The sequence below is a fragment of the Heptranchias perlo genome, chromosome 9, assembly GCF_035084215.1.
Source record: "Heptranchias perlo isolate sHepPer1 chromosome 9, sHepPer1.hap1, whole genome shotgun sequence".
Lineage (NCBI taxonomy): Eukaryota > Metazoa > Chordata > Chondrichthyes > Hexanchiformes > Hexanchidae > Heptranchias > Heptranchias perlo.
In genome coordinates, this window is record NC_090333.1 from 2127136 (window position 1) to 2139592 (window position 12457).

The following is a 12457-nucleotide window of genomic DNA, read 5'->3' on the forward strand; positions in this document are numbered from 1 at the left end:
AATAATACATACGCACACACACACACACACAGAGACGCTGGGAAAGAGCTGTTTTTCCTTTTGAATATCTCCCCACAGGGAGGTGCACCGTTCCCAGAGACACTGCAATACTGGGTCGATGCGTGGAGTGGACGGAGCAAGCCCCTGTTCCATCTCCCTGTTCCAAAAATCAATTTAATATATGGTCCCCAGATAGGGGACGTATCAGATATTAAACTGATAAGAACAGATTTTTTTTTTTTTCTGACACTCTGGGGTGCCTTATTGCCTTACAGATTCATTCCAGATTCCTTGCAGTGACATTACATCAAGCCAAAGCTCTACAAGCCAAAGCTCTACACTCTGCCCGAGGGGATTTCTCCCTGACTGCATCCCCCCGGCATACAATGGCAGGAAGGCTCCAAATGGTTGCCTTCCCCCACTTGACCACTTGATCTTAGCCAAAAGGCCGAGAAGCGATGACGCGCTCGATGCGAATTGATCTCGGCTCCTGTTTGCACTCCCTCTTTGGTCTCTGGCTGCCTGTGTTTAATGCAGTCTAGAAGCACTGCCGTTCTCTCCCACTCTGGCCACATTTTTGCCACCGTTTCTAATTGCAACAGTGGATGAGTTTAAAGATTTTTTTCCCTTTCTTGCCAGGATTGCTTGACAGATTGGTAAATTTGCCAGTAGGCCACCAATCAGATGGGAGAGGGTTGGGTCTCACCGGACCTCCGTCAGTCAGTCTCAGTCACTAACGAACTGCCGTGGAAGGAGACCTCTTTAAGGAAAACTAGTGACGTGATGTGACGTGTCTCACAGTGAGTGAGTGAGATTGCAACGGCCAATTGAGAAAGAGGTGAGGTGCTGACAATCGGCAGCTCGTGTTGAAACATTCATTCCACGGCAGGCAAGACCAATGAAAAAAAATACTGCAGAGGCTGGCTCGGCTGGCTGGCTGGCTGGCTGGCTGGAAATGGGAAATAAAAACACAAGACGTGTTAAAGGCTGGCTAAACTGTCGAAAGAAACAAGGCGTTAATGTTTCAGAAGTGCCTATTGAAAGGTGTCTCTCAAGCTGCTCCCTGACTGGGCCCTGTCCATTGTCATGTTAATCGCTGGTTAAACTGTCGGAAGAAACAAGGCGTTAATGTTTCAGAAGTGCATATTGAAAAATGTCTTTCAAACTGCTCCCTGACTGGGCCCCGTTCATTGTCATGTTAATCCCAGGGCGGGGCGGGACTGCTTTGACCAGGAGACCTGTTTTCCGGGACGCAGGTGTGACATTCCAGGGAGGCACCTACTTTGTGCTGATTCGAAACTACGACTACAACGGCAACTTGCAGTTCTATATTACAACAACAACGCGCTGCATTGAAACTAAAAGTTAGATTTTCAATCCCATAGTCCACCAATCGGATGGGAGACGGTGTGTGTCTGTGTGTGTGTGTGTGTGAGAGTCAGTGTCAGTCAGTCTCTCTCTCTCTCTCTCTCTCTCTCTCACTCTAACTCTAACTCTAACTCAGAGCTGCTGTGGAAGGAAACCTTTTTAAAAAGAACTTGCATATTGAAAAAAAGATGTGTCTCAAGCTGCCGGGCCCTGTCCATTGTCACGTTAATGGCAGGGCGGGCAGGACTGCTTTGACCAGGAGACCTGTTTTCTGGGACGCAGGTGTGAGATTCCAGGGGACCTGCTTTGTGCTGATTTCCCTGCGTGCGTGCGTGCGTCCGTCCCTCCCTGCCTCCCTCCCCCCAGGCCTTCCTTCTGAACACCTTTGTCGTTTAATCGAGGGTCAAAAGCCTGCCTGTGAAAGGGAAGGATCAGCCGGTCGGCCCCCTGCTGGTCGCTGCTGCCAGCGCAGCGCAGCGCAGCGCAGCAGGCGTGCGTGTCCTCAGCCTCTTGTACAAGTTCCCAGGGAGTTGAGGCAGTTCCCTCCGGTGGTCTAGTGGTCTAAGACGCAACCTTTTAAACTCGTTGAGACCCGGGTTCGAATCCCGGTCGGGGGGATGACTTTCTGGTGCAGATTAATTGGCACCACTCAAAGAAAGTCTCCCCTCCTGAGCGCTAATGCTCCACCCTCACCACCGCCACCTTTTCCTCTCCTTGACAAACAGACAGACAGTCCAGTTCGGGAGCGCAGCTTGCATTTGAAAGCAGACCCTGCTTGTTCAAAGTCAACGGCACCAAGTTATTTTGCACTTTGAATTATATCGCTACGTGCGAGCGGCATTCAGCCGAGGAGAAGAAAGAAATACCACTGAGCTGAGAAAGTAAGTGTAATATATCAGCTTTATTCTCAGTAATAATACATACGCACACACACACACACACAGAGACGCTGGGAAAGAGCTGTTTTTCCTTTTGAATATCTCCCCACAGGGAGGTGCACCGTTCCCAGAGACACTGCAATACTGGGTCGATGCGTGGAGTGGACGGAGCAAGCCCCTGTTCCATCTCCCTGTTCCAAAAATCAATTTAATATATGGTCCCCAGATAGGGGACGTATCAGATATTAAACTGATAAGAACAGATTTTTTTTTTTTTCTGACACTCTGGGGTGCCTTATTGCCTTACAGATTCATTCCAGATTCCTTGCAGTGACATTACATCAAGCCAAAGCTCTACAAGCCAAAGCTCTACACTCTGCCCGAGGGGATTTCTCCCTGACTGCATCCCCCCGGCATACAATGGCAGGAAGGCTCCAAATGGTTGCCTTCCCCCACTTGACCACTTGATCTTAGCCAAAAGGCCGAGAAGCGATGACGCGCTCGATGCGAATTGATCTCGGCTCCTGTTTGCACTCCCTCTTTGGTCTCTGGCTGCCTGTGTTTAATGCAGTCTAGAAGCACTGCCGTTCTCTCCCACTCTGGCCACATTTTTGCCACCGTTTCTAATTGCAACAGTGGATGAGTTTAAAGATTTTTTTCCCTTTCTTGCCAGGATTGCTTGACAGATTGGTAAATTTGCCAGTAGGCCACCAATCAGATGGGAGAGGGTTGGGTCTCACCGGACCTCCGTCAGTCAGTCTCAGTCACTAACGAACTGCCGTGGAAGGAGACCTCTTTAAGGAAAACTAGTGACGTGATGTGACGTGTCTCACAGTGAGTGAGTGAGATTGCAACGGCCAATTGAGAAAGAGGTGAGGTGCTGACAATCGGCAGCTCGTGTTGAAACATTCATTCCACGGCAGGCAAGACCAATGAAAAAAAATACTGCAGAGGCTGGCTCGGCTGGCTGGCTGGCTGGCTGGCTGGAAATGGGAAATAAAAACACAAGACGTGTTAAAGGCTGGCTAAACTGTCGAAAGAAACAAGGCGTTAATGTTTCAGAAGTGCCTATTGAAAGGTGTCTCTCAAGCTGCTCCCTGACTGGGCCCTGTCCATTGTCATGTTAATCGCTGGTTAAACTGTCGGAAGAAACAAGGCGTTAATGTTTCAGAAGTGCATATTGAAAAATGTCTTTCAAACTGCTCCCTGACTGGGCCCCGTTCATTGTCATGTTAATCCCAGGGCGGGGCGGGACTGCTTTGACCAGGAGACCTGTTTTCCGGGACGCAGGTGTGACATTCCAGGGAGGCACCTACTTTGTGCTGATTCGAAACTACGACTACAACGGCAACTTGCAGTTCTATATTACAACAACAACGCGCTGCATTGAAACTAAAAGTTAGATTTTCAATCCCATAGTCCACCAATCGGATGGGAGACGGTGTGTGTCTGTGTGTGTGTGTGTGTGAGAGTCAGTGTCAGTCAGTCTCTCTCTCTCTCTCTCTCTCTCTCTCACTCTAACTCTAACTCTAACTCAGAGCTGCTGTGGAAGGAAACCTTTTTAAAAAGAACTTGCATATTGAAAAAAAGATGTGTCTCAAGCTGCCGGGCCCTGTCCATTGTCACGTTAATGGCAGGGCGGGCAGGACTGCTTTGACCAGGAGACCTGTTTTCTGGGACGCAGGTGTGAGATTCCAGGGGACCTGCTTTGTGCTGATTTCCCTGCGTGCGTGCGTGCGTCCGTCCCTCCCTGCCTCCCTCCCCCCAGGCCTTCCTTCTGAACACCTTTGTCGTTTAATCGAGGGTCAAAAGCCTGCCTGTGAAAGGGAAGGATCAGCCGGTCGGCCCCCTGCTGGTCGCTGCTGCCAGCGCAGCGCAGCGCAGCGCAGCAGGCGTGCGTGTCCTCAGCCTCTTGTACAAGTTCCCAGGGAGTTGAGGCAGTTCCCTCCGGTGGTCTAGTGGTCTAAGACGCAACCTTTTAAACTCGTTGAGACCCGGGTTCGAATCCCGGTCGGGGGGATGACTTTCTGGTGCAGATTAATTGGCACCACTCAAAGAAAGTCTCCCCTCCTGAGCGCTAATGCTCCACCCTCACCACCGCCACCTTTTCCTCTCCTTGACAAACAGACAGACAGTCCAGTTCGGGAGCGCAGCTTGCATTTGAAAGCAGACCCTGCTTGTTCAAAGTCAACGGCACCAAGTTATTTTGCACTTTGAATTATATCGCTACGTGCGAGCGGCATTCAGCCGAGGAGAAGAAAGAAATACCACTGAGCTGAGAAAGTAAGTGTAATATATCAGCTTTATTCTCAGTAATAATACATACGCACACACACACACACACAGAGACGCTGGGAAAGAGCTGTTTTTCCTTTTGAATATCTCCCCACAGGGAGGTGCACCGTTCCCAGAGACACTGCAATACTGGGTCGATGCGTGGAGTGGACGGAGCAAGCCCCTGTTCCATCTCCCTGTTCCAAAAATCAATTTAATATATGGTCCCCAGATAGGGGACGTATCAGATATTAAACTGATAAGAACAGATTTTTTTTTTTTTTTTTTTTTTTTTTTTTTTTCTGACACTCTGGGGTGCCTTATTGCCTTACAGATTCATTCCAGATTCCTTGCAGTGACATTACATCAAGCCAAAGCTCTACAAGCCAAAGCTCTACACTCTGCCCGAGGGGATTTCTCCCTGACTGCATCCCCCCGGCATACAATGGCAGGAAGGCTCCAAATGGTTGCCTTCCCCCACTTGACCACTTGATCTTAGCCAAAAGGCCGAGAAGCGATGACGCGCTCGATGCGAATTGATCTCGGCTCCTGTTTGCACTCCCTCTTTGGTCTCTGGCTGCCTGTGTTTAATGCAGTCTAGAAGCACTGCCGTTCTCTCCCACTCTGGCCACATTTTTGCCACCGTTTCTAATTGCAACAGTGGATGAGTTTAAAGATTTTTTTCCCTTTCTTGCCAGGATTGCTTGACAGATTGGTAAATTTGCCAGTAGGCCACCAATCAGATGGGAGAGGGTTGGGTCTCACCGGACCTCCGTCAGTCAGTCTCAGTCACTAACGAACTGCCGTGGAAGGAGACCTCTTTAAGGAAAACTAGTGACGTGATGTGACGTGTCTCACAGTGAGTGAGTGAGATTGCAACGGCCAATTGAGAAAGAGGTGAGGTGCTGACAATCGGCAGCTCGTGTTGAAACATTCATTCCACGGCAGGCAAGACCAATGAAAAAAAATACTGCAGAGGCTGGCTCGGCTGGCTGGCTGGCTGGCTGGCTGGAAATGGGAAATAAAAACACAAGACGTGTTAAAGGCTGGCTAAACTGTCGAAAGAAACAAGGAGTTAATGTTTCAGAAGTGCCTATTGAAAGGTGTCTCTCAAGCTGCTCCCTGACTGGGCCCTGTCCATTGTCATGTTAATCGCTGGTTAAACTGTCGGAAGAAACAAGGCGTTAATGTTTCAGAAGTGCATATTGAAAAATGTCTTTCAAACTGCTCCCTGACTGGGCCCCGTTCATTGTCATGTTAATCCCAGGGCGGGGCGGGACTGCTTTGACCAGGAGACCTGTTTTCCGGGACGCAGGTGTGACATTCCAGGGAGGCACCTACTTTGTGCTGATTCGAAACTACGACTACAACGGCAACTTGCAGTTCTATATTACAACAACAACGCGCTGCATTGAAACTAAAAGTTAGATTTTCAATCCCATAGTCCACCAATCGGATGGGAGACGGTGTGTGTCTGTGTGTGTGTGTGTGTGAGAGTCAGTGTCAGTCAGTCTCTCTCTCTCTCTCTCTCTCTCTCTCTCACTCTAACTCTAACTCTAACTCAGAGCTGCTGTGGAAGGAAACCTTTTTAAAAAGAACTTGCATATTGAAAAAAAGATGTGTCTCAAGCTGCCGGGCCCTGTCCATTGTCACGTTAATGGCAGGGCGGGCAGGACTGCTTTGACCAGGAGACCTGTTTTCTGGGACGCAGGTGTGAGATTCCAGGGGACCTGCTTTGTGCTGATTTCCCTGCGTGCGTGCGTGCGTCCGTCCCTCCCTGCCTCCCTCCCCCCAGGCCTTCCTTCTGAACACCTTTGTCGTTTAATCGAGGGTCAAAAGCCTGCCTGTGAAAGGGAAGGATCAGCCGGTCGGCCCCCTGCTGGTCGCTGCTGCCAGCGCAGCGCAGCGCAGCGCAGCAGGCGTGCGTGTCCTCAGCCTCTTGTACAAGTTCCCAGGGAGTTGAGGCAGTTCCCTCCGGTGGTCTAGTGGTCTAAGACGCAACCTTTTAAACTCGTTGAGACCCGGGTTCGAATCCCGGTCGGGGGGATGACTTTCTGGTGCAGATTAATTGGCACCACTCAAAGAAAGTCTCCCCTCCTGAGCGCTAATGCTCCACCCTCACCACCGCCACCTTTTCCTCTCCTTGACAAACAGACAGACAGTCCAGTTCGGGAGCGCAGCTTGCATTTGAAAGCAGACCCTGCTTGTTCAAAGTCAACGGCACCAAGTTATTTTGCACTTTGAATTATATCGCTACGTGCGAGCGGCATTCAGCCGAGGAGAAGAAAGAAATACCACTGAGCTGAGAAAGTAAGTGTAATATATCAGCTTTATTCTCAGTAATAATACATACGCACACACACACACACACACACACACACACACAGAGACGCTGGGAAAGAGCTGTTTTTCCTTTTGAATATCTCCCCACAGGGAGGTGCACCGTTCCCAGAGACACTGCAATACTGGGTCGATGCGTGGAGTGGACGGAGCAAGCCCCTGTTCCATCTCCCTGTTCCAAAAATCAATTTAATATATGGTCCCCAGATAGGGGACGTATCAGATATTAAACTGATAAGAACAGATTTTTTTTTTTTTTTTTTTTTTTTTTTTCTGACACTCTGGGGTGCCTTATTGCCTTACAGATTCATTCCAGATTCCTTGCAGTGACATTACATCAAGCCAAAGCTCTACAAGCCAAAGCTCTGCACTCTGCCCGAGGGGATTTCTCCCTGACTGCATCCCCCCGGCATACAATGGCAGGAAGGCTCCAAATGGTTGCCTTCCCCCACTTGACCACTTGATCTTAGCCAAAAGGCCGAGAAGCGATGACGCGCTCGATGCGAATTGATCTCGGCTCCTGTTTGCACTCCCTCTTTGGTCTCTGGCTGCCTGTGTTTAATGCAGTCTAGAAGCACTGCCGTTCTCTCCCACTCTGGCCACATTTTTGCCACCGTTTCTAATTGCAACAGTGGATGAGTTTAAAGATTTTTTTCCCTTTCTTGCCAGGATTGCTTGACAGATTGGTAAATTTGCCAGTAGGCCACCAATCAGATGGGAGAGGGTTGGGTCTCACCGGACCTCCGTCAGTCAGTCTCAGTCACTAACGAACTGCCGTGGAAGGAGACCTCTTTAAGGAAAACTAGTGACGTGATGTGACGTGTCTCACAGTGAGTGAGTGAGATTGCAACGGCCAATTGAGAAAGAGGTGAGGTGCTGACAATCGGCAGCTCGTGTTGAAACATTCATTCCACGGCAGGCAAGACCAATGAAAAAAAATACTGCAGAGGCTGGCTCGGCTGGCTGGCTGGCTGGCTGGCTGGAAATGGGAAATAAAAACACAAGACGTGTTAAAGGCTGGCTAAACTGTCGAAAGAAACAAGGCGTTAATGTTTCAGAAGTGCCTATTGAAAGGTGTCTCTCAAGCTGCTCCCTGACTGGGCCCTGTCCATTGTCATGTTAATCGCTGGTTAAACTGTCGGAAGAAACAAGGCGTTAATGTTTCAGAAGTGCATATTGAAAAATGTCTTTCAAACTGCTCCCTGACTGGGCCCCGTTCATTGTCATGTTAATCCCAGGGCGGGGCGGGACTGCTTTGACCAGGAGACCTGTTTTCCGGGACGCAGGTGTGACATTCCAGGGAGGCACCTACTTTGTGCTGATTCGAAACTACGACTACAACGGCAACTTGCAGTTCTATATTACAACAACAACGCGCTGCATTGAAACTAAAAGTTAGATTTTCAATCCCATAGTCCACCAATCGGATGGGAGACGGTGTGTGTCTGTGTGTGTGTGTGTGTGAGAGTCAGTGTCAGTCAGTCTCTCTCTCTCTCTCTCTCTCTCTCTCTCACTCTAACTCTAACTCTAACTCAGAGCTGCTGTGGAAGGAAACCTTTTTAAAAAGAACTTGCATATTGAAAAAAAGATGTGTCTCAAGCTGCCGGGCCCTGTCCATTGTCACGTTAATGGCAGGGCGGGCAGGACTGCTTTGACCAGGAGACCTGTTTTCTGGGACGCAGGTGTGAGATTCCAGGGGACCTGCTTTGTGCTGATTTCCCTGCGTGCGTGCGTGCGTCCGTCCCTCCCTGCCTCCCTCCCCCCAGGCCTTCCTTCTGAACACCTTTGTCGTTTAATCGAGGGTCAAAAGCCTGCCTGTGAAAGGGAAGGATCAGCCGGTCGGCCCCCTGCTGGTCGCTGCTGCCAGCGCAGCGCAGCGCAGCGCAGCAGGCGTGCGTGTCCTCAGCCTCTTGTACAAGTTCCCAGGGAGTTGAGGCAGTTCCCTCCGGTGGTCTAGTGGTCTAAGACGCAACCTTTTAAACTCGTTGAGACCCGGGTTCGAATCCCGGTCGGGGGGATGACTTTCTGGTGCAGATTAATTGGCACCACTCAAAGAAAGTCTCCCCTCCTGAGCGCTAATGCTCCACCCTCACCACCGCCACCTTTTCCTCTCCTTGACAAACAGACAGACAGTCCAGTTCGGGAGCGCAGCTTGCATTTGAAAGCAGACCCTGCTTGTTCAAAGTCAACGGCACCAAGTTATTTTGCACTTTGAATTATATCGCTACGTGCGAGCGGCATTCAGCCGAGGAGAAGAAAGAAATACCACTGAGCTGAGAAAGTAAGTGTAATATATCAGCTTTATTCTCAGTAATAATACATACGCACACACACACACACACACACACACACACACACACACAGAGACGCTGGGAAAGAGCTGTTTTTCCTTTTGAATATCTCCCCACAGGGAGGTGCACCGTTCCCAGAGACACTGCAATACTGGGTCGATGCGTGGAGTGGACGGAGCAAGCCCCTGTTCCATCTCCCTGTTCCAAAAATCAATTTAATATATGGTCCCCAGATAGGGGACGTATCAGATATTAAACTGATAAGAACAGATTTTTTTTTTTTTTTTTTTTTTTTTTTTTTTTTTTTTTTTCTGACACTCTGGGGTGCCTTATTGCCTTACAGATTCATTCCAGATTCCTTGCAGTGACATTACATCAAGCCAAAGCTCTACAAGCCAAAGCTCTACACTCTGCCCGAGGGGATTTCTCCCTGACTGCATCCCCCCGGCATACAATGGCAGGAAGGCTCCAAATGGTTGCCTTCCCCCACTTGACCACTTGATCTTAGCCAAAAGGCCGAGAAGCGATGACGCGCTCGATGCGAATTGATCTCGGCTCCTGTTTGCACTCCCTCTTTGGTCTCTGGCTGCCTGTGTTTAATGCAGTCTAGAAGCACTGCCGTTCTCTCCCACTCTGGCCACATTTTTGCCACCGTTTCTAATTGCAACAGTGGATGAGTTTAAAGATTTTTTTCCCTTTCTTGCCAGGATTGCTTGACAGATTGGTAAATTTGCCAGTAGGCCACCAATCAGATGGGAGAGGGTTGGGTCTCACCGGACCTCCGTCAGTCAGTCTCAGTCACTAACGAACTGCCGTGGAAGGAGACCTCTTTAAGGAAAACTAGTGACGTGATGTGACGTGTCTCACAGTGAGTGAGTGAGATTGCAACGGCCAATTGAGAAAGAGGTGAGGTGCTGACAATCGGCAGCTCGTGTTGAAACATTCATTCCACGGCAGGCAAGACCAATGAAAAAAAATACTGCAGAGGCTGGCTCGGCTGGCTGGCTGGCTGGCTGGCTGGAAATGGGAAATAAAAACACAAGACGTGTTAAAGGCTGGCTAAACTGTCGAAAGAAACAAGGCGTTAATGTTTCAGAAGTGCCTATTGAAAGGTGTCTCTCAAGCTGCTCCCTGACTGGGCCCTGTCCATTGTCATGTTAATCGCTGGTTAAACTGTCGGAAGAAACAAGGCGTTAATGTTTCAGAAGTGCATATTGAAAAATGTCTTTCAAACTGCTCCCTGACTGGGCCCCGTTCATTGTCATGTTAATCCCAGGGCGGGGCGGGACTGCTTTGACCAGGAGACCTGTTTTCCGGGACGCAGGTGTGACATTCCAGGGAGGCACCTACTTTGTGCTGATTCGAAACTACGACTACAACGGCAACTTGCAGTTCTATATTACAACAACAACGCGCTGCATTGAAACTAAAAGTTAGATTTTCAATCCCATAGTCCACCAATCGGATGGGAGACGGTGTGTGTCTGTGTGTGTGTGTGTGTGAGAGTCAGTGTCAGTCAGTCTCTCTCTCTCTCTCTCTCTCTCTCTCTCACTCTAACTCTAACTCTAACTCAGAGCTGCTGTGGAAGGAAACCTTTTTAAAAAGAACTTGCATATTGAAAAAAAGATGTGTCTCAAGCTGCCGGGCCCTGTCCATTGTCACGTTAATGGCAGGGCGGGCAGGACTGCTTTGACCAGGAGACCTGTTTTCTGGGACGCAGGTGTGAGATTCCAGGGGACCTGCTTTGTGCTGATTTCCCTGCGTGCGTGCGTGCGTCCGTCCCTCCCTGCCTCCCTCCCCCCAGGCCTTCCTTCTGAACACCTTTGTCGTTTAATCGAGGGTCAAAAGCCTGCCTGTGAAAGGGAAGGATCAGCCGGTCGGCCCCCTGCTGGTCGCTGCTGCCAGCGCAGCGCAGCGCAGCGCAGCAGGCGTGCGTGTCCTCAGCCTCTTGTACAAGTTCCCAGGGAGTTGAGGCAGTTCCCTCCGGTGGTCTAGTGGTCTAAGACGCAACCTTTTAAACTCGTTGAGACCCGGGTTCGAATCCCGGTCGGGGGGATGACTTTCTGGTGCAGATTAATTGGCACCACTCAAAGAAAGTCTCCCCTCCTGAGCGCTAATGCTCCACCCTCACCACCGCCACCTTTTCCTCTCCTTGACAAACAGACAGACAGTCCAGTTCGGGAGCGCAGCTTGCATTTGAAAGCAGACCCTGCTTGTTCAAAGTCAACGGCACCAAGTTATTTTGCACTTTGAATTATATCGCTACGTGCGAGCGGCATTCAGCCGAGGAGAAGAAAGAAATACCACTGAGCTGAGAAAGTAAGTGTAATATATCAGCTTTATTCTCAGTAATAATACATACGCACACACACACACACACACACACACACACACAGAGACGCTGGGAAAGAGCTGTTTTTCCTTTTGAATATCTCCCCACAGGGAGGTGCACCGTTCCCAGAGACACTGCAATACTGGGTCGATGCGTGGAGTGGACGGAGCAAGCCCCTGTTCCATCTCCCTGTTCCAAAAATCAATTTAATATATGGTCCCCAGATAGGGGACGTATCAGATATTAAACTGATAAGAACAGATACTACACTTGATCTTAGCCAAAAGGCCGAGAAGCGATGACGCGCTCGATGCGAATTGATCTCGGCTCCTGTTTGCACTCCCTCTTTGGTCTCTGGCTGCCTGTGTTTAATGCAGTCTAGAAGCACTGCCGTTCTCTCCCACTCTGGCCACATTTTTGCCACCGTTTCTAATTGCAACAGTGGATGAGTTTAAAGATTTTTTTCCCTTTCTTGCCAGGATTGCTTGACAGATTGGTAAATTTGCCAGTAGGCCACCAATCAGATGGGAGAGGGTTGGGTCTCACCGGACCTCCGTCAGTCAGTCTCAGTCACTAACGAACTGCCGTGGAAGGAGACCTCTTTAAGGAAAACTAGTGACGTGATGTGACGTGTCTCACAGTGAGTGAGTGAGATTGCAACGGCCAATTGAGAAAGAGGTGAGGTGCTGACAATCGGCAGCTCGTGTTGAAACATTCATTCCACGGCAGGCAAGACCAATGAAAAAAAATACTGCAGAGGCTGGCTCGGCTGGCTGGCTGGCTGGCTGGCTGGAAATGGGAAATAAAAACACAAGACGTGTTAAAGGCTGGCTAAACTGTCGAAAGAAACAAGGCGTTAATGTTTCAGAAGTGCCTATTGAAAGGTGTCTCTCAAGCTGCTCCCTGACTGGGCCCTGTCCATTGTCATGTTAATCGCTGGTTAAACTGTCGGAAGAAACAAGGCGTTAATGTTT

General features: G+C 49.6%; 1 non-coding gene and 5 pseudogenes across 1 annotated transcript; all 6 read right to left on the reverse strand.

The window, feature by feature from the left end:
- Window positions 1–77: 77 nt before the first annotated feature.
- Window positions 78–282, reverse strand: LOC137325838 (U2 spliceosomal RNA; annotated as a pseudogene).
- A 2075-nt stretch (window positions 283–2357) lies between these two features.
- LOC137325840 (U2 spliceosomal RNA) lies at window positions 2358–2562 on the reverse strand (annotated as a pseudogene).
- Window positions 2563–4637: 2075 nt separating this feature from the next.
- Window positions 4638–4856, reverse strand: LOC137325916 (U2 spliceosomal RNA; annotated as a pseudogene).
- Window positions 4857–6952: 2096 nt separating this feature from the next.
- Window positions 6953–7167, reverse strand: LOC137325904 (U2 spliceosomal RNA; annotated as a pseudogene).
- A 2102-nt stretch (window positions 7168–9269) lies between these two features.
- On the reverse strand, window positions 9270–9440 carry LOC137325976 (U2 spliceosomal RNA; annotated as a pseudogene).
- A 2152-nt stretch (window positions 9441–11592) lies between these two features.
- On the reverse strand, window positions 11593–11783 carry LOC137325769 (U2 spliceosomal RNA). The gene has a single exon (XR_010964010.1). It is a non-coding gene; the product is annotated as a U2 spliceosomal RNA (small nuclear RNA).
- Window positions 11784–12457: the final 674 nt, after the last annotated feature.